Source organism: Rhinopithecus bieti, unplaced genomic scaffold (assembly GCF_001698545.2).
Source record: "Rhinopithecus bieti isolate Rb0 unplaced genomic scaffold, ASM169854v2 scaffold_8220, whole genome shotgun sequence".
NCBI classification, from domain to species: domain Eukaryota; kingdom Metazoa; phylum Chordata; class Mammalia; order Primates; family Cercopithecidae; genus Rhinopithecus; species Rhinopithecus bieti.
This window is the reverse complement of record NW_016806392.1, coordinates 4,364,325-4,389,688: the sequence shown is the minus strand read 5'-3', so window position 1 is coordinate 4,389,688 and position 25,364 is coordinate 4,364,325. Positions and strand designations below refer to the sequence as shown.

Below are 25,364 nucleotides of genomic sequence, written 5' to 3'. Positions count from 1 at the left end.
ATTTATTTATTTATTTATTTATTTATTTTGTTCTGGTCTTACAGAACCCAGTATAAGGCAAGAAGAAAAATCAGCTAAGGAGAATTTCCACTTCCTGTCAAGATGGAGAAATAGGAACAGTTTACTCTTCCACTTGAAACAACAAAAAAATAGACAAAATATATGAACGATAGTTTTTAAGACACTGAGTTACCAGACAATGCAGGATACTGAGCCCTCAGATATGTGAAACAAGTGATGTGGACCCTATGATTCCTCTACCTTACTACCTTAAGGGAATTTCCAGGCCACAGAACAGGGAGGGGAACCCAGGTGGAGTGTAGAAGACTCCACGAGCTGAGGAAATGAAATGGAGGGCCTGAGGAGACCAAAACAGCTTGAGTTCACAGAACAGAGTACCAGAAAGGAAAGAGCTGTGCAGAGAGACAACTTCAGATCTCTGAAAAATACTCATTCTGAGTATGGGTAAATGCATTCATGTAAAGATACTACCTACGACCAGAGAAAGGACCACCCAAAACGGTACCTAGTGAGCACTGACTGGAGAGAATAGTGGCTGCCATTCACCAGGAAGACTGGAAAACCTCAAGATTTACATGGCATTGAGTATAGTATTCAGAAGGGTCTCACTTCAGTAGTAATGAATAATTAGCCCATGACTAAAACTACTCTGGTCTACCTAGCAATTCCTAAAAACAAGGGTAGAAAAGATCAAACTGTTACCAAGTAACTTAACTGTGTCCCAGAACAAAGCTCAAGAATATTTATAGGAACACAAAAATATACAGCATCCCACAAGGTATAATTTACAATGTCTGGCATCCAATCAAAAATTTCCAGACACACAAAAAAACAGAAAAATATGATATAATGAGGAGATAAATCAATCAATTGAATCTGATTAAGAACTAACCACAGATGTTAGAGTTAGCAGAGAAGGATATTAAAATGGTTATTATAATTGTATTCCATATGTTCAAAAAGTTAAGCAAAAACATGAAAAGCATAAAAAGATCCAAATCAAACTTTTAATGATTAAAACTAAAATGTGTAAGATGAAAATTATACTTTCTAGAATTAACAGCAGATTAGACATGGAGGAAGAAAAGATTAGTGAACTTGAAGGCATGGAAATAGAAGCAACTCCAAATGAAACATAGAAGACATAACTGTTAAAAACTGGACAGAGTGTTAGGTGTGGGACAACTCAAACAGCCTAATATATGAGTAACTGAAGTCATAATGGAGGGGAAATATTTGAAGATATTATGAATGAAAATTTTCCAAACTTGACAAAAATGACAAACTCATATATATAAGAAGCTTAGCAAACCCTAAGCAAAAGAAACATAAAGAATACTAAGGCACAGAATAATAAAATTTATCAAAATGGGTAATAAATAGGAAATCTTATAAGCAGTAGAAGAAAAAGATATATATACAGAAACAGAAATAAGGGTCACAGTAAATTTCTGTTACAAACAATGCGAAAGTAAAAAAACAGTAGGGCAATATCTTAAAAGTATTGGGAGGAAAAAACTATTCTAGAATTCTATACCCACTGAAAAAAAATATTTCAAAACTGAAAGCAAAATAAAGACTTGAGACATATAAAGGCAAAATAATATGTCAGTCTCTTTGAGAAAATTGATGAAATTAATAAATCTCTAGCCAGACTGATCAGAGCAAAAGAAGGAAGATACAAATTGTCAGTAGTAGGCATGACAGAAGTGAAACCAGGGTAAATTTTACAAATATCAAAATGATACTAAGGGAATATTATATACAACCTTATTCGAATAAACTCTACAACTTAGATACAGTGGACAAATTCTTTGAAAGATACAAACTACCAAAGCTTACTCAAGAAAAAAAATAGGTAATATAAATAGCCCTCCACTATTAAAGAAATTAAATTAGTAGTTACACAATTTCCCACAAAGAAATGCTGAGGTCCAGATGGCTTCACTTGATAATTCTACCAAAGATTCAAAGAAGAAATAGTGTCCATTCTACACAAATTATTGCATAAAATTGAAAAGGAGAGGACATTCTTCAACTCACTCTATGGAGGCCAGAATTAGATGTCCAAAACAGATAAAGATATTACAGGAAAAGAAAACCGCAGGCCAACATTCCTCATGATCATTGATGAAAAAGTTGTTACTGAAATTTGAGCAAATTAAATCCAATGCCAGGTTAAAGGATAATACATCATGACCAAGTGTGCAAGGTTGGTTTAACAATAGAAAATCAATGAATGTAATCCACAATAATAAAAAACAAAAGAAATGTATGAACTATATGATCATCTCAATAGATGTAGAAGAAAGCATTTGACAAATATCAACGTACATTCTTTATTTGCTTTAAAAAAGGAATTTTACTGCTTTAAAAAAGGAGCTTTCTCAACTTGATGAAGGGCTTCTATGAAAATACAGCTTAAAAAAATAAGGAGTAGCTAAGATCAGTAACAAAGCAAGATATCCACTCTCGCCACTTCTCTTTCACATTATGTTGGAATTTGTCAATGCAATAAAGCAAGAAAAAGAAATAAAAGGTATCCAGGTTGAAAAGAAATAAATAAAACTCTTTATTCACAAATGACATAATTATTCATGTAGAAAATCCACTGGAATCTATATTTTTGAAATAAGCTACTAGAATTATTAAATGAGTTGAGGCAATGCTGCAGGATAAAAGATCAATACATAAAAATCTATTTTGTTTTATGTATTAGCAATGAACCATCAGAAGTTAATATTTTGAAAACAATGCCATTAAAATGGCCTCAAAATATGAAATAATTAGAAATAAAACTGTCAAAAGACTGTAAAAGACCTGTGCACTGAAAACTATAAAACATTGCTGAAAGTAATTAAAGATCATCTAAATAAACGGTGAGATATACAGGTTGTGTATTCCTCATCCAAAATGCTTGGGACCAGAAGTGTTCAGGATTGTACATTTTTTTGGATTTGGAATATCTGCATATGCCTAATGAGATATCTTGGGAATGGGACCCAAGTATAAACACAAAATGCATTTGTTTTATATACACCTTATGTGCACAGACTAAAGGTAATTTTATACAAAATTTTTTATACTTTTGTGCAGAAAACAAAGTTTGTGTACACTGAACCATAAGAAAGCAAAGGTGTCAGATGTGTAATTTTCCACTTGTGGCATCATGTCATTACTCAAAAAGTTTCAGATTTTAGAGCATTTCAAATTTCAGATTTTCAGATTAGTAATGTTCTACCTATATTGTGTTCATTAGTCAAAAGACACAATAATGCTAAGAAAGCACTCTTCCCAAACCAATCCATACATTTAAACCAATCCCAGTTAAAATTCTAGCAGGGTTTTTGTAGAAATTAACTGATTCTAAAATTGATATAAAAATTCAAAGGACTCAGAATAGCCAAAACAACTCTGAAAAAAAAAAAGATGAACAAATTTAGAGAACTAACACTTATTACGAAGCTACAATAATCAAGACAGTTTGGTACTGGTGTAAAGATAGACAAATAGACAAATGGAACAGAAGAGAGTCCAGAAATAGACCCACACATATACAGACAAATGATTTTGACAAAGTTTCAAAGGCAATTCAGTAGAGAAAGATTAGTCTTTTCAACAAATGGTGCTGGAATAATTGGATATATATATATATATGCAAGAAAAAAAATAAACTTTGATCTATATCTTGCACCATAAAATTAACTCAACATGAATCATAGACCTAAATGTAAAACTTAAACCTATAAAACTTTTAGGAGAAAACTTCTGCAACTTTGATTAGGTAGAGATTCCTTAGATATGATACCAATATCATAATCTGTAAAAGAAAATATAGATAAATTGGACATTATCATAATTTTAAAACTTCTACTTTTTGAAATACACTGCCAGCAAAATGAAAAGACAAATCAGATATTTGGGAGAAAATACCCGCAAACCACATAACCATAAACCAAAATATATTTATATATATATTTAAAATTCTTAAAATTCAGTAATAAGAAAACAATGGACAAAACATTTGAACAGACACTTCATCAAAGAAAACAACAAACATGAAAAGATTCTCAACACCATTAAGTTAAAATCACAATGAGATAGCATTATAGACCTATTAGAATGGCTAATTAAAAAAAAATACACCATATCTGGTTTTAGCAAGAATTCTGAGCAACTGAAACTCTCATACACTGATGATAGAAATGTAAAATGATTCAACTACTTTGGAAAACCATTTTACAGTTTCTTAAAAAGCAAAACATACACATACATATAATCCATGCAACCTACTTCCAAGTATTTCCCCCAAGATTATTAAAGTGTCTGTCAATATAAAGATTTGTACACAAATGTTCATAGTAAATGTATATGTAACATCCTGGGTTACCCAGGGGCCTCCAGAGGGACAGAACTAATAGGATATATATAAAGGGGAGTTTATTAAGTCTTAACTCACACAATCACAAGGTACCACAATAGGCTGTTTGCAGGCTGAGGAACAAGGAGAGCCAGTCCGAGTTCCAAAACTGAAGAAGTTGGAGTCCGATGTTCGAGATCAGGAAGCATCCAGCACAGGAGAAAGGCTGGGAGGCTGGGCCATCTAGCCTTTTCACATTTTTCCGCCTGCTTTATATTTGCTGGCAGCTGATTAGACGGTGCCCACCCAGGTTAAGAGTGGGTCTGCCTTTCCCAGTTCACTGACTCAAATGTTAATCTCCTTTGACAACACCCTCACAGATACCCAGGATCAATACTTTGCATCCTTCAATGCAATCAAGTTGATACTCAGTATTAACAATCACAAGTCCACCCTTTGTCAACTTGGACCCACACACATCTCCTGAGATCATACATACTCTTCAAATAAAGATACTAAAATAGGTCATAATTATGCTCAAGATAATACAACTATCCTTCATAGTACTACCATTCATAAAGCCAGAAATGCACCAATCCTCAACCCAGATACTATTACCTAAAGTTAACAACACTTAAATGCTGATAGGAAGTCAAAATCTTATGTCACATAATAAAGGAAAAAGAAAATGAAGGTTTTTCTTAGTACAAAGTGTACACGCATAAACATGGTTTTAACAAAATCAAGAGGAAATATTCATGACAATTATAGTCCTCGTTTTTGCAACTGGTCACGTAGTCATAGCTGGTATTGATGATTACCTTCTTCTACTACCCATTCTGTATGCTCTTTGCCTTCAGCAAGCACCTCAACAGATCATAGTTTTTTTTTCCTGGTGGAGTGACCCAAATCTTCATTCCTGAAGAGTCTGGGCCATCTGTAGTCCTGCCTGGATTGGGCTGCTGTAGTTTCCCACTGACTTTAATCACAGGCATGGTAATACTAAGAGATGCCCTAATGGGTCTCCTGTATTCCATGCATACTCTTCCTTGCTTCTGTTGTGGAATAGTAGAATGATTTCATCTTGGGATAGTCCAGGTAAATCACCCCAACCAACACTGTAACTCCCTTCTTAGCCTGTTGACTTAAAGGTAGGAGGAACCCAAAGTGTCCAGGTGGCAATATTAACCTCCAGTTTAATGGAATTGTGTCTCCTGGTGGCAGCATTCTTCCCTCTGGAACTAAGACCTCTAGGCCAGCAGAACGTAATGTTGTGGGAACAGGAAGCAAAAATGTTGCTAGTGGATCCCTAGGGGTGATGGTGAATGCTGATGATCAAGGGGTGCCACTTCCACTTCCACCCCTTGATTCCTGGCTATGGGAGAAAGAGTACCACACATTGGATGCCGATTCAGAGCATACACAGCCTTCTGGAGAACTTTGCCCCAGCCCTGCAAAGTACTGTTGCTTAGTTGGCATTGTAATTGTGACTTCAAAAAGCTATTCTACCGTTCTGTCAATCCATCTTCTTCAGGATGATGTGGAACATAAGAAGACCAGCGAATTCCATGAGCATGAGCCCACTGACACACTTCTTTAGCCGTAAAGTAAGTGCCTTGGTCAGAGACAAAGCTGTGTGGAATACCGTGACATTGGATAAGGCATTCTGTGAGTCCACAGATGGTAGTCTTGGCAGAAGCATTGCATGCAGGATAGGCAAACTTACATCTGGAGTAAGTGTATATTCCAGTAAGGACAAACTTCTGTGCTTTCAATCATGGAAGAGGTCCAATATAATCAACCTGCCACCAGGTGGCTGGCTGATCACCCCAAGGAATGTTGCCATATCAAGGGCCCAGAGTTGGTCTCTGCTGCTGGCAAATTGGGCACTCAGCAGTGGCCGTAGCCAGGTCAGCCTTGGTGAGTGGAAGTCCATGTTGCTAAGCCCATGCGTAACCTCCATCCCTGTCACCATGGCCAATTTGTTCATAGGCCTGTTGGGTAATGACAGGGATGGCTGGGGAAAGAGGCTGGTTGGTGTCCACAGAATGGGTCACTCTAGCCATCTGATTATTAAAATCTTCCTCTGCTGTGGTCACACGTTGGTGAGCACTCACAAGGGATACAAGTATCTTCACAGTTTTTGACCACTCAGAGAGGTCCATCCGCATACCTCTTTCCCAAATTTCTTTGTCACCATTTTTCCAATCATGCTTCTTCCACGTCCCTGACCATCCAGCCAAACCATTGGCTACAGCCCATGACTCAGTATATAATCGCACATCTGGCTATTTCTCCTTCCATGCAAAGTGCACAACCAGGTGCACTGCTCAAAGTTCTGCCCACTAGGAAGATTTTCCTTTAACGCTGTCCTTCAGGGATATCGTAGTAAGGGGTTGTAGTACTGTGCCTCTCCACTTTTGGGTGGTGCCTGCATATCATGCAGAACCATCTGTGAACCAGGCCCTAGTCCTCCCTTCCTCTGTCAACTGATCGTAGGGAACACCCTATGAGACCATTGGTGTAGGCTGAGGGAGAGAAGGCAGGGTGGCAGAAGTGGAGACCATGGGCATTTGAGCCACCTCCTCAAATGCATGTAGGCATGTAACTTACTTGTGCCTTCAGGACCTGCATGTAACTTACTTGTGCCTTCAGGACCTGCTCAAGCCCAATCATGTATATACCACTTCCATTTGATGATGGAATGCTGCTGCGTATGACCCACTTTATGGCTAGATGGATCAGAAAGCACTCAGTTCATGATAGGCAGTTCAGGTCTCATGGTGACTTTATTTCCCATAGTTAAACGTTCAGTTTCCACCAAAGCCCAGTAAGAGTCCAAGAGCTGTCTCTCAAAGGGAGAGTAGTTACCTGCAGAAGACAGCAGGGCCTTGCTCCAAAATCCTAGAGACTTCCACTGTGATTCACCTATGAGGGCCTGCCGAAGGCTCCAAACAGCATCCCTATCCACCACTGACACCTCAAGCACCATTAGATCTGTTGGGTCATATGGCACAAGTGGCAGAGCAGCTTGCACAGTAGCCTGAACCTGTTGCAGAACCTTCTCCTGTTCTGGACCCCACTCAAAACTGGCTTCAGGTCACTGGATAAATGGGATGGAGTAACACACCTAAATGAGGAAGGTGTTGCCTCCCAAATCCAAATAGGCCCACTAGGCATTCCTCTTTCTTGGTTGTAGGAGGGGCCAAATGCAGCAACTTATCCTTCACCTTAGAAGGAATATCTTAACAGGCCCCACACCACTGTACCACTAGAAATTTTGCCAAGGTAGAAGGTCCCTGAATTTTAGTCAAATTTATTTGTCGTCCTCTGGCATGCAAATGTCTCACAAATAAGTCCAGTGTGTTTGCTACTTCTTGCTCACTGGATACAAGCATCATAATGTCATCAGTGTAATGGACCAGTGTGATATCTTGTGGAACCAAAAAGCAATCAAAATCTCTCCAAATAAGATTATGACACAAAGCCAGGGAATTGATATACCCCTGAGGTATGACAGTAAAGGTATATTGCTGGCCTTGCCAGGTGAAGGCAAATTGCTTCTGGTGGGCCTTATGGACAGGAATGGAGAAAAAGGCATTTGCCAAATCAATGGCTGCATACCAGGTACCAAGAGATGTGTTAATTTGCTCAAGCCATGAAACCACATCTGGTACACTAGCTGCAATTCAAGTCACCATTTGGTTAAGCTTACAATAATCCACTGTCTTTCTCCAAGATCCATCTGTCTTCTACACTGGCCGGAGAGGAGAGTTGAATGGGGATGTGGTGGGAATCACCACCACTGCGTCCTTCAAGTCCTTGATGGTGGCAGTAATCTCCACAATTCCTCCAGGGATGTGATATTGTTTTTGGTTTACTATTTTTCTAGGTAGAGGCAACTCTAATTGTTTCCATTTGGTCTTTCCCACCATAATAGCCTCCACCTTACCAGTAAGGGAACCAGTGTGGGGGTTCTAGCTGCTAAGTATGCCTATGCCAATTATGCATTCTGGCACTGGGAAAATGACCACAGGTTGAGTCCAGGGGCATGCTGTAATTCAGCCCTGAGCTAAAACTCCATTAATTACCTAACCTCCATAAGCCCCTCATTTAACTAGAGGACCACAATAACATTTTGGGCCCCTGGAATCAATGTCAGCCCAGAGCCAGTATCCAGTAGTTTCTGAAATGTCTGATCATTTCCCTTTCTCCAGTGCAGTTTCCCTACTAAAAGGCTGGAGGTCTCCTTGGGGAAGGATGGGAGAAAGATTAGCAACATAAAATTATCAGTAGTGTAGTGAGGTCCTTCCTCAAGGGACCTTCATTCAAGGTCTCTGGGTCTGTAAACTGGCTCAAGTCTGGAAATTGATTGAGGGGCCGTGATTCTCTGTTTTTATAATTCAAATTAGTCTTTTGTCCACTCGACCTAGAAGTTTTCTGCTTATATAAATTAAGTAGGAATGCAGTAGGCTTTCTATCAATTTCACTTCTAAGAACACCATGATTAATTAACCAATGCCAGAGCTCTACACGAGTCAGACTATACTGATTGCTGCTTTTCCCCTACTGTCTATTAAAGTAGCTATGCCCACTTTGCCTTTGATGGTGGAGTGCTATCACATGGCCCCTGACACCTCGTGATCCAATTATTCCCACTGTATTTAAATTCTGTAGTTGAGCAACTGAAGCTCCCACTGTTAGATCTGACATACAGAGAAGAGCAATTACAGGGCTCTTCAAAGACGCAGGTGCTGCCCTCACAAACTATTTTGCAAGGCATTGGTTAAGGGTATACCTTCTGGACCCTCCCAGCTGGGATGAGAAGGCCTAAAGTGACTAATCCTCTCCACCATCCCAATCTCCCTAAGCCTTTGGATCCCTTCCTCTACATTAAACCAAGGGAGATCAGGCATTTCCAGCTTGCTCACAGTGGGCCATCTTTTAATCCATATTTCAGCTAACCAAGCAAATATACTATTAGAACCTTTCTCAACTCCCTGAACTGCAACATTTAATGCAGAATCGCTACCTATTAGGCCCAAATCAAAAAATTCAGCCTGGTCCAACTCTACGTTCCTTCCACCATTATCCCACACACTTAATATCCATTCCCATGCCTGTTCTCCAGATTTCCACTTATATAAATTAGAAAACTCAAGTAGTTCTTTTTGAGTGTAGCACACCTCCTCATGGGTCCCACCCTCAACCTCACCTCTAGCAGGCCACCAGGACTTTAGTCTAGTTATAGGTCTAGAAGCAAAGAGGGGTGTTGGGGGTGGCTCCTGAGGAGAATCAACATTATCTTACAGGGAAACTGCCTCAGGGGAGGCCATCACTGTTGCTTCAGGCAGCACAGGGTTTATCTCCTCAGACAAAGGTGGAAAGTCTGATGGTTTCATGGGCCAGGGAGGGGATATTGCCACTACTGGGAATGGGGAAGCTGTTTCTTCTGGCAAAAAAGGTTCATCAGAGTTTACAAACTCAGTGTCCCCAGCTTCATCAGGGTCCTCCCACACATCCCCATTCCAAGTTGCAGGATCTCTTTCTTTTCTAATCAATGCCCTCACCTTAACAGTAGACACCTGGCAAAGCTGTGCATGTACCTTTCATTGCAGATCAACCACTCTCATGATAAGAGTCTGTGTCTGTTTTTCCACAATTTCAGCTCTCTAAAGGGACAGAGCTAATAGGATACACACACACACACACACACACACACACACACACACACACACACACACATATGTATGAAGGGGAGATTATTAAGTATTAACTCACAAGGTCCCACAATAGGCCATCTGCAAGCTGAAGAGCAAGGAGAGCCAGTCTGAGTTCCAAAATTGAAGAACTTGGAGTCTGATGTTCGAGGTCAGGAAGCACCCAGCACAGCAGAAAGGTGTAGGGTGGGAGGCTAGGCCAGTGTAGCCTTTTCACGTTTTTCTGCTTGCTTTATATTTGCTGGCAGCTGATTAGATGGTGCCCACCCAGATTAACAGTGGGTCTTCCTTTCCCAGTCCACTGATTCAAATGTTAATCTCCTTTGGCAACACTTTGACAGAGATATGCAGGATCAATAGCTTGCATTCGTCAATCCAATCAAGTTGACACTTACTATTAACCATCACAAATCCCATAACTGTAAATAGCACAGTGTTCAGCATAGGAAAATGGAAAAACAAACTGTCATATAGCCTCACAGTGGAATAATACCCATCAATGGTAAAAGAATGAACTAATGATACAAGCAACAACACAGATGAGTCTCAAAATAATTATGCTGCTGAAACATGCCAGACTCTCCTGCCCTCCAAAAATACATACTGTTAGATTCCATTCATATGTTTCTAGAAAACACAAACTAGCATACTGTGATTTAAAAAAATTTCTGTCTCATTGATCTGTCTAATATCAACAGTGGGGTGTTAAAGTCTCCCACTATTATTGTGTGGGAATCTAAGTCTCTTTGTAGGTCTCTAAGAACTTGTTTTATGAATCTGGGTGCTCCTGTATTGGGTGTATATATATTTAGGATAGTTAGTTCTTCTTGTTCATTGATCCCTTTACCATTATGTAATGCACTTCTTTGTCTTCTTTGATCTTTGTTGGTTCAAAGTCTGCTTTACTAGATGCTAGGATTGCAACCCCTGCTTTTTTTTGCTTTTTATTTTCTTGGTAAATATTCCTCCATCCCTTTATTTTGAGCCTATGTGTGTCTCTGCATGTGAAATGGGTCTCCTGAATACAGCACACTGATGGGTCTTGACTCTATTCAATTTTCCAGTCTGTGTCTTTTAATTGGGGCATTTAGCCCATTTATATTTAAGGTTAATATTGTTATGTGTGAATTTGATCCTGTCATCATGATACTAGCCGGTTATTTTGCATATTAGTTGATTCAGTTTCTTCATTGTATCACTGGTCTTTACATTTTGAGTGTTTTGCAGTGGCTGGTGCCAGTTTTTCCTTTCCATATTTAGTACGTCCTTCAGGAGCTCTTGTAAGGCAGGCCTGGTGGTGACAAAATCCCTCAGCATTTGCTTGTCTGGAAAAGATTTTATTTCTCCCTCGCTTATGAAGCTTAGTTTGACTGGGTATGAAATTCTGGGTTGAAAATTCTTTTAAGAATGTTGTGGCCAGGCGCGATGGCTCACGCATGTAATCCCAGCACTTTGGGAGGCCAAGGTGGGCAGATCACAAAGTCAGGAGAGCGAGAGCACCCTGATTAATATGGTGAAATCCCATCTCTACTAAAAATACAAACAATATATATATATATGTTAGCCGAGCATGTTGGGGGCACCTGTAGTCCCAACTACTCAGGAGGTTGAGCCAGGAGAATGGCGTGAACCCAGGAGGCAGAGCTTGCAGTGAGCTGAGATGGCACTACTGCACTCCAGACTGAGCGACAGAGTGAGACTCCATCTCAAAAAAAAAAAAAAAGAATGTTTAATATTGGCCCCCACTGTCTTCTGGCTTATAGGGTTTCTGCAGAGAGATTGCTGTTAGTCTGATGAGCTTCCCTTTTTGGGTAACCTGACCTTTCTCTCTGGCTGCCCTTAACATTTTTACCTTCATTTCAACCTTGGAGAATCAGAGGACTATGTGTCTTGGGGTTGCTATTCTCAAGGAGTATCTTAGTGGTGTTCTCTGTATTTCCTGAATTTGAATGTTGGCCTGTCTTGCTAGGTTGGCAAAGTTCTCCTGGATAATAACCTGAAGTGTGTTTACCAGCTTGGTTCCATTCTCCCTGTCACTTTCACATATACAAATCAATCACAGGTTTGGTCTTTCACATATGATCTTTTCCATATCTCTTCGGGGCTTTGTTTGTTCCTTTTCGTTCTTTTTTTTCTAATCTTGTCTTCACGCCTTATTTCAGTAAATTGATCTTCAGTCTCTGATATCATTTCTTCTGCTTGATCAATTCAGCTATTGATACTGGTATATACTTCAAGAAGTTCTCGTGCTGTGTCTTTCAGCTCCATCAGGTCATTTATATTCTTCTCTAAATTGGTTATTCTATTTAGCAGTTCCTGTAACCTTTTATCAAGGTTCTTAGCTTCCTTGCATTGGGTTAGAACATGCTCCTTTAGCTCAAAGGAGTTTGTTATTACCCACCTTCTGAAGCCTACTTCTGTCAATTCATCAAACTCATTCTCCGTCCAGTTTTGTGCCCTTGCTGGACAGGAGTTGTGATCATGTGGAGGAGAAGAGGCATTCTGGTTTTTGGAATTTTCAGCGTTTTTGCACTGTTTTTTCTTCATCTTTGTCGATTTATCTACCTTTGGTCTTTGATGTTGGAGGCTGAAGACCTTTGGATGGGGTTTCTGTAGGGGAGTCCTTTATATTGATGTTGATGTTGTTGCTTTCTGTTTGTTAGTTTTTCTTCTAACAGTCAGGCCCCTCTTCTGCAGGTCTGCTGTGGTTTGCTGGAGGTCCACTCCAGACCCTATTCACCTGGGTATCACCAGTGGAGGCTGCAGAACAGGAAGGATTGCTGCCTGCTCCTTCTTCTGGAAGCATTGTCCCAGAGGGGCACCAGCCTGATGGCAGCTGGAGCTCTGCTGTATGAGGTGTCTGTTGACCCCTGTTGGGAGGTTTCTCCCAGTCAGGAGGCACAGGGATCAGGAACCCACTTGAGGAGGCAGTCTTTCCATTAGCAGAGCTGGTGTGCTGTACTGTGAGAATCTCTCGTCAGGATCAGCTGCTCTCTTCAGAGATGGCAGGCAGGAATGATTAAATCCGCTGAAGCCCACAGCCACCCCTTCCCCCAGGAACTCTGTCCCAGGGAGATGGGGGTTTTGTCTGTAAATCCCTGATGGGCTGTTACCTTTCCTTCAGAGATGCCCTGCCCAGTGAGGAGGAATCTAGAGAAACAGTCTGGCCACAGCTGCTTTGCTGCACCCAGGCCAGACGTCCCAGCCTCCTTAGTTCAGCCATTGTGGAAGACAGTGTGGTGATTCCTGAAGGATCTAGAACCAGAAATACCATTTGATCCAGCAATCATCCCATTACTGGACATATACCCAAAGGATTATAAATCATTCTACTATAAAGACACATGCACACATAGTTTTATTGCAGCACTATTTACAATAGCAAAGACTTGGAACCAACCTGAATGTCCATCAATGATAGACTGGATAAAGAAAATGTGACACATATACACCATGGTATATTATGCAGCCATAAAAAAGAATGAGTTCATACCCTTTGCAGGGACATGGATGAAGCTGGAAGTCATCATTTTCAGCAAACTAACACAAGAACACAAAACGAAACACTGCATGTTCTCACTCATAANGGTTTTGTCTGTAAATCCCTGATGGGCTGTTACCTTTCCTTCAGAGATGCCCTGCCCAGTGAGGAGGAATCTAGAGAAACAGTCTGGCCACAGCTGCTTTGCTGCACCCAGGCCAGACGTCCCAGCCTCCTTAGTTCAGCCATTGTGGAAGACAGTGTGGTGATTCCTGAAGGATCTAGAACCAGAAATACCATTTGATCCAGCAATCATCCCATTACTGGACATATACCCAAAGGATTATAAATCATTCTACTATAAAGACACATGCACACATAGTTTTATTGCAGCACTATTTACAATAGCAAAGACTTGGAACCAACCTGAATGTCCATCAATGATAGACTGGATAAAGAAAATGTGACACATATACACCATGGTATATTATGCAGCCATAAAAAAGAATGAGTTCATACCCTTTGCAGGGACATGGATGAAGCTGGAAGTCATCATTTTCAGCAAACTAACACAAGAACACAAAACGAAACACTGCATGTTCTCACTCATAAGTGGGAGTTGAACAATGAGAACACATGGACTCAGGGAGGGGAGCATCACATACTGGGGCCTGTCAAGGGGCAAGGGAGGGAGAGCATTAGGACAAATACCTAATGCATGCGGGGCTTGAAACCTGGATGACAGGTTGATGGGTGCAGCAAACTACCATGGCACATGTATACCTATGTAACAAACTGTACGTTCTGCACATGCATCCAAGAACTTACAACAAAATTTAAAAATAAAAAATAAAAACTTTACAAGATCTTGGGAAAAAAACAGATCAGTGGTTGACTGGGGCTGGGATGGAGCCACGAGGAGAGACAGAAGAAAAGGATACAAAGGAGCATGAGGAAAGCTCTGGGGGTAATGGAACTTTCCATTATCTTGATTATGTTGACATTTCGTGGGTGTAAACATAGGTCAAAACTTATCAAACTGTACACTTCAAACATGTGCTACTGATGTTATTACAGTTATTCCTCAACAATGCTGATAAAAAGTTTAAATATGAAATAAGTGGAATTGATTCTTCCTTTTATACAAGAATAAAGATTGAAGTAGTGTCTTTGATGACCCAACAAATAATCCTCAGGCAGAAACCTTGAGAGGAAACAAGGTTCATCTAGAAGTACAACTAATTCCTCTTTACCAAAAGCTAAAATAGGTAAGGTTATGTCTAGGTGTTTGGAGCTTGAGTGTTTATTTCAGGGTTCATCTTTAAGAAAAGATATACAAACTGAAAAATATGATATTGAGTACAAAAGTGATTATTAATATAGAATACGAAACCAGAAAATCTTTCAAATGATAAAAGACCAACAAAAACTACACATAACACAAAATTCATGAAAAACAAAATAATATTTTATTACCTAACCACTTAATACACTGTTTTACAGCTTTATTGAAGTACAATGAATAAAAAATAACTATATCTTATAAAATAGTTGTATATTTAATATATACAATTTGAAGGGTTTGAAAATACACATACACCCATGATACCATTACCACAAGCAAGGTAATATAGCATATCCACTATCTCCAATAGTTTCCTTGTGTCCCTTTGCTTTTCTGCAAGTGATAAGAACACTTCATGTAAGATCTATCCTCTTCACAAATTTTTAAGTGCACAATACCACATTATTAACTGTGGGCACTATGTTGTACAGCAAATCTCTAAAACGTATTTATCTTGTATAACTATAACTTTATACTCACTAAAGAACTCAAAAGCAGAAAACAGAATGGACGGTTCCAGAGGATGAGGAGTTGTTAATCTACTTCTTAACACTTTTTTATGCAAACTCTTTGATAACCTTTTCATATGATGATGATTTTTATAACATTGTCTATAAGAAAATATAAAGATAATTCACTCTTTCTTATACACACACATACACACAGACAGCATCAATAATTGTATATGCGGTATTACTTGTTATGTTCCTGACAGGAAACTTCCTTTTTCACTTCACATTGATCAGAACTGAATCGTCAGCTGGCAGTTGTATATTTCTGATAATTGGAACAATTTCCACAGACTAGCATCTGTCTCTACATTTCACCAGAGGTTTCTCCTCACTATACATATACTTCTAGTGCTAGACACCTTAGTATCCATTCATATCCTGATAAAATCTCTGACCAAGCAGGTTCTTGTCACGATGCCAGGCGAGTTGGCACAGTTGAAAGAATATGTGTTCCTAGAAGGCAATCCTACACTGAGATGTCTACCAATATCTTAAATAAATATGGGAGTGTCTATGACATACATAATATACGCCACCTTAATTGCATTCACAATAGAACTTTCCCTTAGCCAGAGTCCAAAAATTTCTGTGGTCATTCCCCTATTATCCAAACCAAGCAAAAATATAATGGGCCGGGGAGGATTAGAGTGGGGAAAATACGGTAGTCTTGACCAACTGCAGTTAAAATATTTAGCTTTTCAACTTTTTGAAAAATCATATAACCACATGAACACATTGCTAGGGTCTCTCTGAAAGCCTTGGAAGCGCCCCTCCAACGGAGGGATCCTGAAGCTTAATCTTTCTTAGTTTCACAGTAAAATTACCTTTGAAATGAGTCATTATTACTTCTTCCTACACCTTCTTATTTTGTCTGTACTGTTTACTTTTTTCTTTACAGTGATTTCTCAATTTTCTCAGGATACACTGATAGGGATCTGGATTTATATGTGATACATATGACACCTTGAAAACCATAGCTATGTGTTCTTATCACATTTAGGGGAAAGACTGGAGATAACAAGGAATTATCACAATAAAGGAAAATATATTTTGCTTAATCTATGTTAGCATATTTTAATGTCTCACAGGGAAATGAATGTGCACATACATTTTTCTAAATTAAGCATATATAAATAATTTGAAAACTTTACTTATCAAACTTAGACCCCAGTTTTTATTATTCCTACTGGAATTAAAACTTCAATTAACTAGAATTATCAGAGAAAGGCATCATTTAATTAGCATTTTTTTCTGCCTAACTTAAAATCATTAACCAAAACATTCTTGTTTTTATTCTGTATTGTTCAGAATCTTTGTAAATTTTAAGTGGGCAACTTTTCTCACTTAGCAAGAAGAATAGCCTGAATGTAATCTTATTTGATTAATTAGTTGCTGAATTGTTTCAGGAGTGTGATTGTGGAAGTCAAGTCTCATCATACCAGAGATTTGGAAGATATAAATGTTTTTAATGAAGGACCAGTCCTGGGGAGTGCCTGTATTACTTACAACTCCCACGTTGAAATTGACATGAACCCCATAAAGTAGCTCAAACTACAAGTTGTTGTTTGAGCAAATATGTTTACAATTGAGTCCAGAAGCAGGTCTTACTTCAGGTAAGGCTTGATCCAGGAGTCCAAAAGTTGTTGTTATGACCCTAAATTCCCTCTGTCTTCTGCCCCAGTGACTTCAAACTAAGGCTCTACACAGTGGTTGCCACACCAGAAACAGGCTCTCTCCTATAGGTAAAAAAAAAAATGTTTCCACCATTTCAGAACTCACATTCTTTCGCAAGACAGTTAAAGAAGAGAGCTTCTCATTCCAAGGTGACAAGCAAATATCTCCTTCTATCTCATTGGCTCTGATTGAGCTATCTACTTATCTTTGAGCCAGGCAGTATGAGAGGGGGAAATGAGAAAGAGGAATATAATATAGTGGTTGGCCTAAGTCAATCTGGGCTCACTCCTAAGACAGGTGGTGGGGTCAATTCCATACAAACTAAATGTCTGTGATGTGGTGTGATATAGGGGACAGAGAGTGAAGATAAAATTTCCCAAAGGAAAATGATGGTAAGGGAAAATGGATGTCAGGCACACAACCAACAAATGTCCACCACAACATCCATGAAAAGGCTTTGAATTTAAGCTCAGACAGTCCAGAGTTCACAACCTGTCTTAGATTGTTTTGTGCTGCTATAACAGAATACCAGTATCTGAGTAATTTCTAAAGAAAAAAAATGTTTATCACAGTCCCATACGCTAAGTCCAAGATTGAGGGGCTGGCATCTGATTACAGCCTTCTTGTGGCATCATCCCGTGGTGGAAGTCAGGAGGGCAAGAGAGGGCAAGAGAGAAAGAGGACAAAACTTGGCCTTTTATAATGATCTCACTCCTGTGAAAGCTGGATTAATCCATTCATGAGGGTAAAACTCTCATGGCCTAATCTACCTCCTACCAGTCTTACCTCTTAATATTGTTACAATGGCAATTAAATTTTAACATTAATTTGGGAGGAGACATTCAAACCTCAGCACAACGCAATTCTATCATTTATTATTTATAGGACTTCCAGCAAGCTGACTTGTTTACATCAATTTCCTATTCTGTAGAATGGTCATAATAATATAACATCCCAAGGTTGTTATGGAGGCTACATAAGATAATATACATACAATGAATAATAGTGTCCAATACATAGTAACAATAATTGTTGCTCTTGTACAAATTCTTCAATCCTATGAAAGCCTGCTATTAAAATGGAAGGAGGGAAATTTATCTTTCACAGAGCACAAGTCACCACTCTGGTTAAAGGAAAAGCAATATCCAGGAGCAATTGACTTTGGACAGTTGGCTTTACCCAGTGTGTAGAAAATCCTCTAACAAACTTCTACTGAGAGGCACATTAGGATGGAAATATTTCTGGAATTGCAAATTCAAAATGGAATTCATTTTTTCCAGAGAATAGTGATCTGATGATCGAGTTCCTCCAGCAACTCAGAACTATTAATTTAGTCCACAGTGTAGCTGAAAAATAGTAACTGCATAGGTAAATTTGGTGTGATTACAATGATATTCTGCCCCCAAATAATTATATCTACACCAGGATTTCTATGGGGAAAACACATTTGTAAGTGACTTCAAAATAAATTTTTAGTGTACACCCCATTATAAAATAATGAGCTAGTTTAAAGTCTGGCTGCAGTACATACCATCTCAACACATCATTAAGCGTGTTTATGTATGTATACCTATATGTATGTATGTGTGTGTATATAGAGATATGTGTATATATGTGTGTGTATGTATATATGTGTATATACACATATCTCTATATACACACACATACATATAGGTATACATACATAAACACGCTCAATGATGTGTTGAGATGGTATGTACTGCAGCCAGACTTTTTTTTTTTTTTTGAGATGGAGTCTCGCTCTGTTGCCCAGGCTGCAGTGCAGTGGCCGGATCTCAGCTCACTGCAAGCTCCGCCTCCCGGGTTTACGCCATTCTCCTGCCTCAGCCTCCCGAGTAGCTGGGACTACAGGCGCCCGCCACTTCGCCCGTGCAGCCAGACTTTAAACTAGCTCATTATTTTATAATGGGGGGTACACTAAAAATTTATTTTGAAGTCACTTACAAGTGTGCTTTCCCCATAGAAATCCTGGTGTAGATATAATTATTTGGGGGCAGAATATCACTGCAATTTAGATTTATGTATGCATATAGATGTATGTGTATATCTATACACACATACAGAAATCTAAATTGAATTATGCAGAAAATTTTCAGGGGCAGGGTCTATGGGTGCATACAGGACATCAAAACAACAGATTATTCAATGATATGTGCCACTTCACAAGGTACTGTCAAAGTCCATTCCCTTTGCTATCTGAACAGTCATTGACTCTGTGCCGCATTGTTACATCACCAAATGTTTTTTCTTGTACTTCTACATAAAATGTTCTTTTACGTATATACAATGGCATTAGAAATGTTTGTCTTTTGGGGAGAAAGGACAAAAGTGAAAAAGAGAGTTCTCATTAAGAAACAAACTACTAAACTAGACCAGGACATATTTCTGCCCTGATACAACAATTAATGTGATAGTTTCTAGAAGGCCATCAGGTTTCCTGGCATCCTCAGCTACAATGAAGTTCGCTGCTTTATTTTTTTAATTCACGGCTCTCCCTCTGTGGAAGGTTGCAGGTGTGAAGCAGCTGTGTTCAAGGTAACATCTCATACATTTGCACAGCGTGACAGACTGGGCTCACATCTTTTCTTTTCTCTTTTCTTTCTAATCTGAGTTTATATGATTTCATTGTAGTGCTCAGTAGCCCTTTTGGCCAAGGAACACTTCCTTCAATCCAACCTAAAATCTTCATACTGTAACAGCAAATAGTTCTCTTTTTAAATTCACTATGTAGAAATTTGAGCACAGCTGGCAAATCTATTCTGTGTTAAATCCTTTCATGAACTTGAAGATCATTATTAAATTTCCTCAGTCTTTCCTTTTCCTGGCCATAGAATAATCCCCACTCATTTGCTATTAACATTTCTTAGTTACAAACTATTTTATCATCTCGTTTTTTTTTTTTTATTTCTGTTTACCATATCCCAAGTTCTCCTATCCTTCCGGCACTGCACCCTTTACTTTGGTTAGGAGGCTGACCAGGAGGTCATGTAATAAGGAGAGAGTAATGTGACTGTGGACATGGCCTTCAGACAGGCCAGGATTTGAATCTTGGCTCTGCTGCAGACCTTTTTTTAAACACTCTTACAAATTACTGAACATTTCAGTTCCTTAGGATGTAAAATAGAGACAATTCTAAGGGCACTGTGAGAACTAAATAGCTTTCTACACACACCGCTACACACACAGCTTTCTAGGCACCACCAAATGCTCAATAAATGCTTAAAATGATGTAGTAGTCACTGCAGTGACCCACCCAGGTTTCCCTGAATTCCTTTACTGTTTCCTGAATTTCTTCCTAGGTCCAGGACTCTTATTTCCAATGGTCTGTCCATTTGTCTGTTTTTAGAGGATTATCCTATGACTGTGAGAGAAGTAATGGGGAGTTTACATGGCCCTTAGATGTGCTTAGCTATGACTGATAATGCAAGTGTATGAAAACCCAAGTTCCTCCCAGTCGCTTTATGGCAGACAACTCAATTTATGCTCTAAGGTTCCTTTGCAGATTTAGGCCAAAGCTCCCTATTATGAGACTTGGCCAAAAACAGCATACTTTGTTTGACTTCCCCTTTCCTCTCCTCATACCCACTCTCTTACTGGTTTCTTCTGGGGGAACTTTCTTAATAAGTCATTTATTCACAAATTTTCATCTGCTTCTGGATAATTTTTAAGACATGTACCAATATAATTATTATTCTCACCTCCGCATAGTGCAAGTTGTTCAAATGCTTCTGTTTAAGAGAGAGAATATTGATTTTTGTTCCAGTGGACAAATGTTCTGAAAAAATTCCCAACAAGGCAACTTTAACTTATCACACCACAGATGAAATGTAGAGCATAGTGAATTTAGTGAATTATGAGAAGTAAAGGAGGTTTAGTGAATTATGAGAAGTAAAGCAGGTGGCATGGGCATTTATAAGATAATTCATAATAATTCACTCTTTAGAAATTGTTTTCCTTTCCCCACTTTGTTTCTGTACTGCTAAGCCTACAAGGAATAAAACATTTTCTAGTCTGTGAACTAGATTCTGCTCTACATCAAGAAAGTGTGGTTTCAGTATGTCTCATCTCCTTTCCTTCCTTCCAAGAGAGCTAGGACTAAAGACAGCATGTCGAGATGTTGCAACAAGTCCCCTTACCTGAGCCACTGTGAAAAGGAGACGTGAGAATCCAACACTTGAGAGCCAAGCACGGACACATAGTGCAGCTGGAGCAGGAAGAGAAAAGTGGAGATCCTACAGAGGCAGGTTAAGGGCAAGAACAATGAAGAACCTTCAAGAAGCATCCAGAGTAATTGCCAGCCAGTCCCTTGGGTCATGGCATATGTGGTGGCATATCAGGCTATCTCAAAAGTTCAACCAGAGATTTTAGAGCTAAAGACCACTCAGGATAGGAGGGGGAGGTGTCTATTGAACATCAGTGTCAAGCCAACCACATCACTCCCAGTGGGGTCATTAAAGGACTTAAGTAACTTGTTCTTCTCATGGATTATCTCTTTGTTTCTATTCTCTCCTCTGTACCCCACTCCTAGATAGGTCACAAATTAAAAAGTAAATTTGCTGTCACTAACATCAAAGATGAAATCAAATAACCAACAGGAATCAATATGTTTAATGTTCTCTGCCCTAAGGGGCAGTCTCACACCTATCCTATACTACATAAGTTCTGTGACAGCCTTCTCTAAGCGGCTGCATTTTGGTTAGTTAAGACTACTAAAAATGCAATTCCAAACATGTGGAGCAGCACTATCTTTATTTTTCACCTGTATTCGCCTTTCTTGCATTTCACGGGGGAAAGTTGTATAGTTTTCCAACTTTGATCACTCCCTTCCATCTCTCTTCCCTTTTTCCAATTCTAGTTCAAATCAGATGGACCTTGGGGCATTCTAAAAAATTAAAGGGATATGCTTTTGTTTAGCCAAGATTACTGTCCACTCTGTAGCAAAATTAAACTCCCTACCAAATCCACCCACACAACTGCAATGCCATTCACTCTTTTAAATTGGGGCTTTACCTTTAAATTGACAACTACAGAGAGGACTTTTAACCACTTACATTAGGCCAGTTTTGTTGTTTTACAAAAGAAGAGAAATCAATTATTTATTTTTCTCTGCCTTTTGCTCTTGCCAAGGCCATGACATGATAAATACATTGAGAAAGCAGAGCAGAAGCACACACACAATTTTTTCACAAGGCCTCTTTTCCCTGTTGTCATGGTTTCCATGAAGATTGTTACATATAATACTATTCAGATGATGTTCTATTTGTTTGTTTGCTTGCCGACTTGTTTTGAATATTACATTCTTTCAATGCTTTAGTGTGCAAGAAGGTGGTGGTAAGGAACTTAGAACTCTCAATATCTAGTTCCCTCACTCCAGCTTGCTTTCAAACAAGTTATTTACACACGAGCACATTCTTTTATTTAATCCATAGAGGTTGATAAGCTGTTTTGGGTTACTTCAGACCTTGTGCTCAACAGATATAAGTTATTCTGAAGGTCACCGATCAACTCTATATTGTTAAATGTGGCCACTAAATTCCATTCAGTGATTTCCATCTTATTTGTCCTTTCAGTGACATGTGACCTTTCAGCAATCCATCACTGCATCTGCTTTGAAACATGTTTTTCACTTGTCTTCTAGGACATGGTACTATTTTTATTGATTGATAGATTGATTGAGATAGAGTCTCGCTCTGTTGCCCAGGCTGGAGTGCAGTGGCACGATCTCGGCTCACTTGCAACCTCTGCCTCCTGGGTTCAAGCGATTCTTCTGCCTTGGCCTCTAGAGTAGCTGGGACTACAGGCACACGCCACCTGTAAAAAAAAATTAGTCCGGCTCATTTTTGTATTTTTTGATAGAGACAAGGTGTCACCGTATTGGTAAGGCTGGTCTCAAACTCCTGGCCTCGTGATCTGCCTGCCTCGGCCTCCCAAAGCGCTGGGATTACAGATGTGAGCCAGCATGCCCGGCTAGTACTTTTTGACCTCCTTCTCAGCTTCGTTGGCTAGTTTCTCCTCATCTCCTTGAACTCCAAGGTTCAGTTCATAGATGCCTTCTCTAAGAGGTGTTCTAAGGGATCTCATCTAGTCTCATGGCTTTAAATGCCATCTATATGCTGACGATACTTAAATTTCTATCTCCAACTTTGCCTCTTTCCTCAACTGCAGACTCATATACCAAGTGCTTACTTGCTACCTCCACTTGAATATCTAATGGACCTCTTACTCTTAACATATCCAAAATCAGTGTCTTTACATACACATGCCACAAAAAAACCTCCTCCAGTCTTCCCCAGCTCAATTCATTAAATCTCCATTCTACCAGTTACTTAGATTCATATCTTGGTGCTAGCCATAACTCTACTCTTACTCTAACAGGCATCATCAAATTCTATTGTTTCTACTAGAAAGATGTATCCAGAACTTGACTACCTACCACCCCTACTACCATCACCCTGGTCCTATCCTCTCTGAATAACTTCTGTAGCCTTCTAACTGATCTCCCGCCATTCACCCTTGCACTCTTTTCATCTATCCTCAGTCAACATAACATTCATTATTCTGCACAAAACCCTCCAATGTTTTGTGCACAAAAAGCTCCAATGGGCCCACAGGACTCAGAGCAAAAGCCAATGTTCCTTTCATGGCTTGTAAGATCCTATGTGGCCTTGTCTTCATTACCTCTGTGATGTCATTTATAACTTTCTTCCTCATTTACTCTACTTCAGTAATACCAGCCTCTTTAGCTTTCCCCACAAAAATGTCAGGCATGTCCCAGCCTCACAGCCTTTGCACTTGCTATTCTCTCTGTCTGGATTGCTAAACCACCAGATATCTGCATGGCCACTTCCCCGACTCTCTTTAGGTCTTTCATCAAAGTCACCTTATCAATGAGACCACCCTTGGCTACTCTATTTCCCTTCTACCCTCCTTTCTTGACTATTAGCCCTTATCCTTTTTTTTGAGACAGGATCTGAAGTGCTGTGGCAGGATCTTAGCTCACTGCAACTTCTGCCTCCCAGATGCAACCAATTATCCCACGTCAGCCACCCAAGTTGCTGGGTCTACAGGCATGCACCACCATGCCCAGCTAATTTTTGTATTTTTCATAGAGATGCGGTTTCACTATATTACCAGGGCTGGTCTGGAACTCCTGCGCTCAAGCAATTCACCCATTCAGCCTCCCAAAGCGCTGGGGTTACAGGCATGAGCCACTGCACGTGGTCCCTCATCACAATCTTATTTCATTTACTTTGTTTACATGTTTTGTTTATTATTCCTCTCACTCACTAGAATGCAAGGTCCAGGAAGGCAGAAGTTTTTTTCCGTCTTGTTCATTACTAAATCCCAGCTCCTAGTGCCTGACCATTATGGTTCCTCAATAAATACTTGTTGAATGAATAACATTCAATACGGAGATAGTTTTATCGAACCATTGCATTTAACTTAAGCAAAAAGAAAGTAGGCAGCGTAAGAGTTGCTCTGGAAATGGATTCAGGAGTGGTCACCAGGAGACTGGGCCAATCATTAATGAAGCAACATGAGATATCAGACTAGAACTTGTGACCATCCAACTTATTATTGCCACCAAATACATCAGTCATTGGATGCACATGGTTGGGAAGAAAGAGATTTCATCAAAATCATCAGGCTTGTTAGGCTCCTAAGAACTTATTTTGTGCTAAATTATCTGCTAAGGTTTTAACCAAGCCCTCAACTTTCTTCCATGTAGTAGGCTTAGCAAATTTACTAACCAGAAGTGATGGTTTTATTAGGACCTACATCATTGTCCTCTTCTTTGAAGTGTGTGTAAACATGAAGTTTTGGCCTTGATATAGTGAAAAGAATAATGAGAGTTTTGTTTAAAAATTGGTTTTTCATAAACTGATGACAAGATTGGTCCCATAAATTGGAGATTCGAATCTCTCTACCCAATCCTTCTACCCTTTGTTTTATGATTTTACAATTCTCCTTTTTGCCAACTATTTTGCCCTCTCTTTTGTTGTTATTATTACTATTATTTTTTAATTTGAAGGTACACAGCTGGTATCCTACATGGTTCATCTGAGAGCTACAGAAAATTAGTCAAGGAGTAAAGAAGCACCTGCAATTTTATTACTCATTAGAGATGAGTTTAGACAACTTTTCAGAATTGTGGCAAGTCTTTCAGTTTTGTTTGGTTCGTTGTTTGGTTGTCTGTCTGTTTTTTCTGCTTCGCTGATTTCATCACACC

General features: G+C 39.3%; 1 long non-coding RNA gene across 1 annotated transcript in view; it reads right to left on the bottom strand.

Moving 5' to 3' along the window:
• Window positions 1-25,364, bottom strand: part of LOC108532122 (uncharacterized) — an 89,780-nt gene that overhangs the window by 1,229 nt on the left and 63,187 nt on the right. The window lies entirely within an intron of this gene.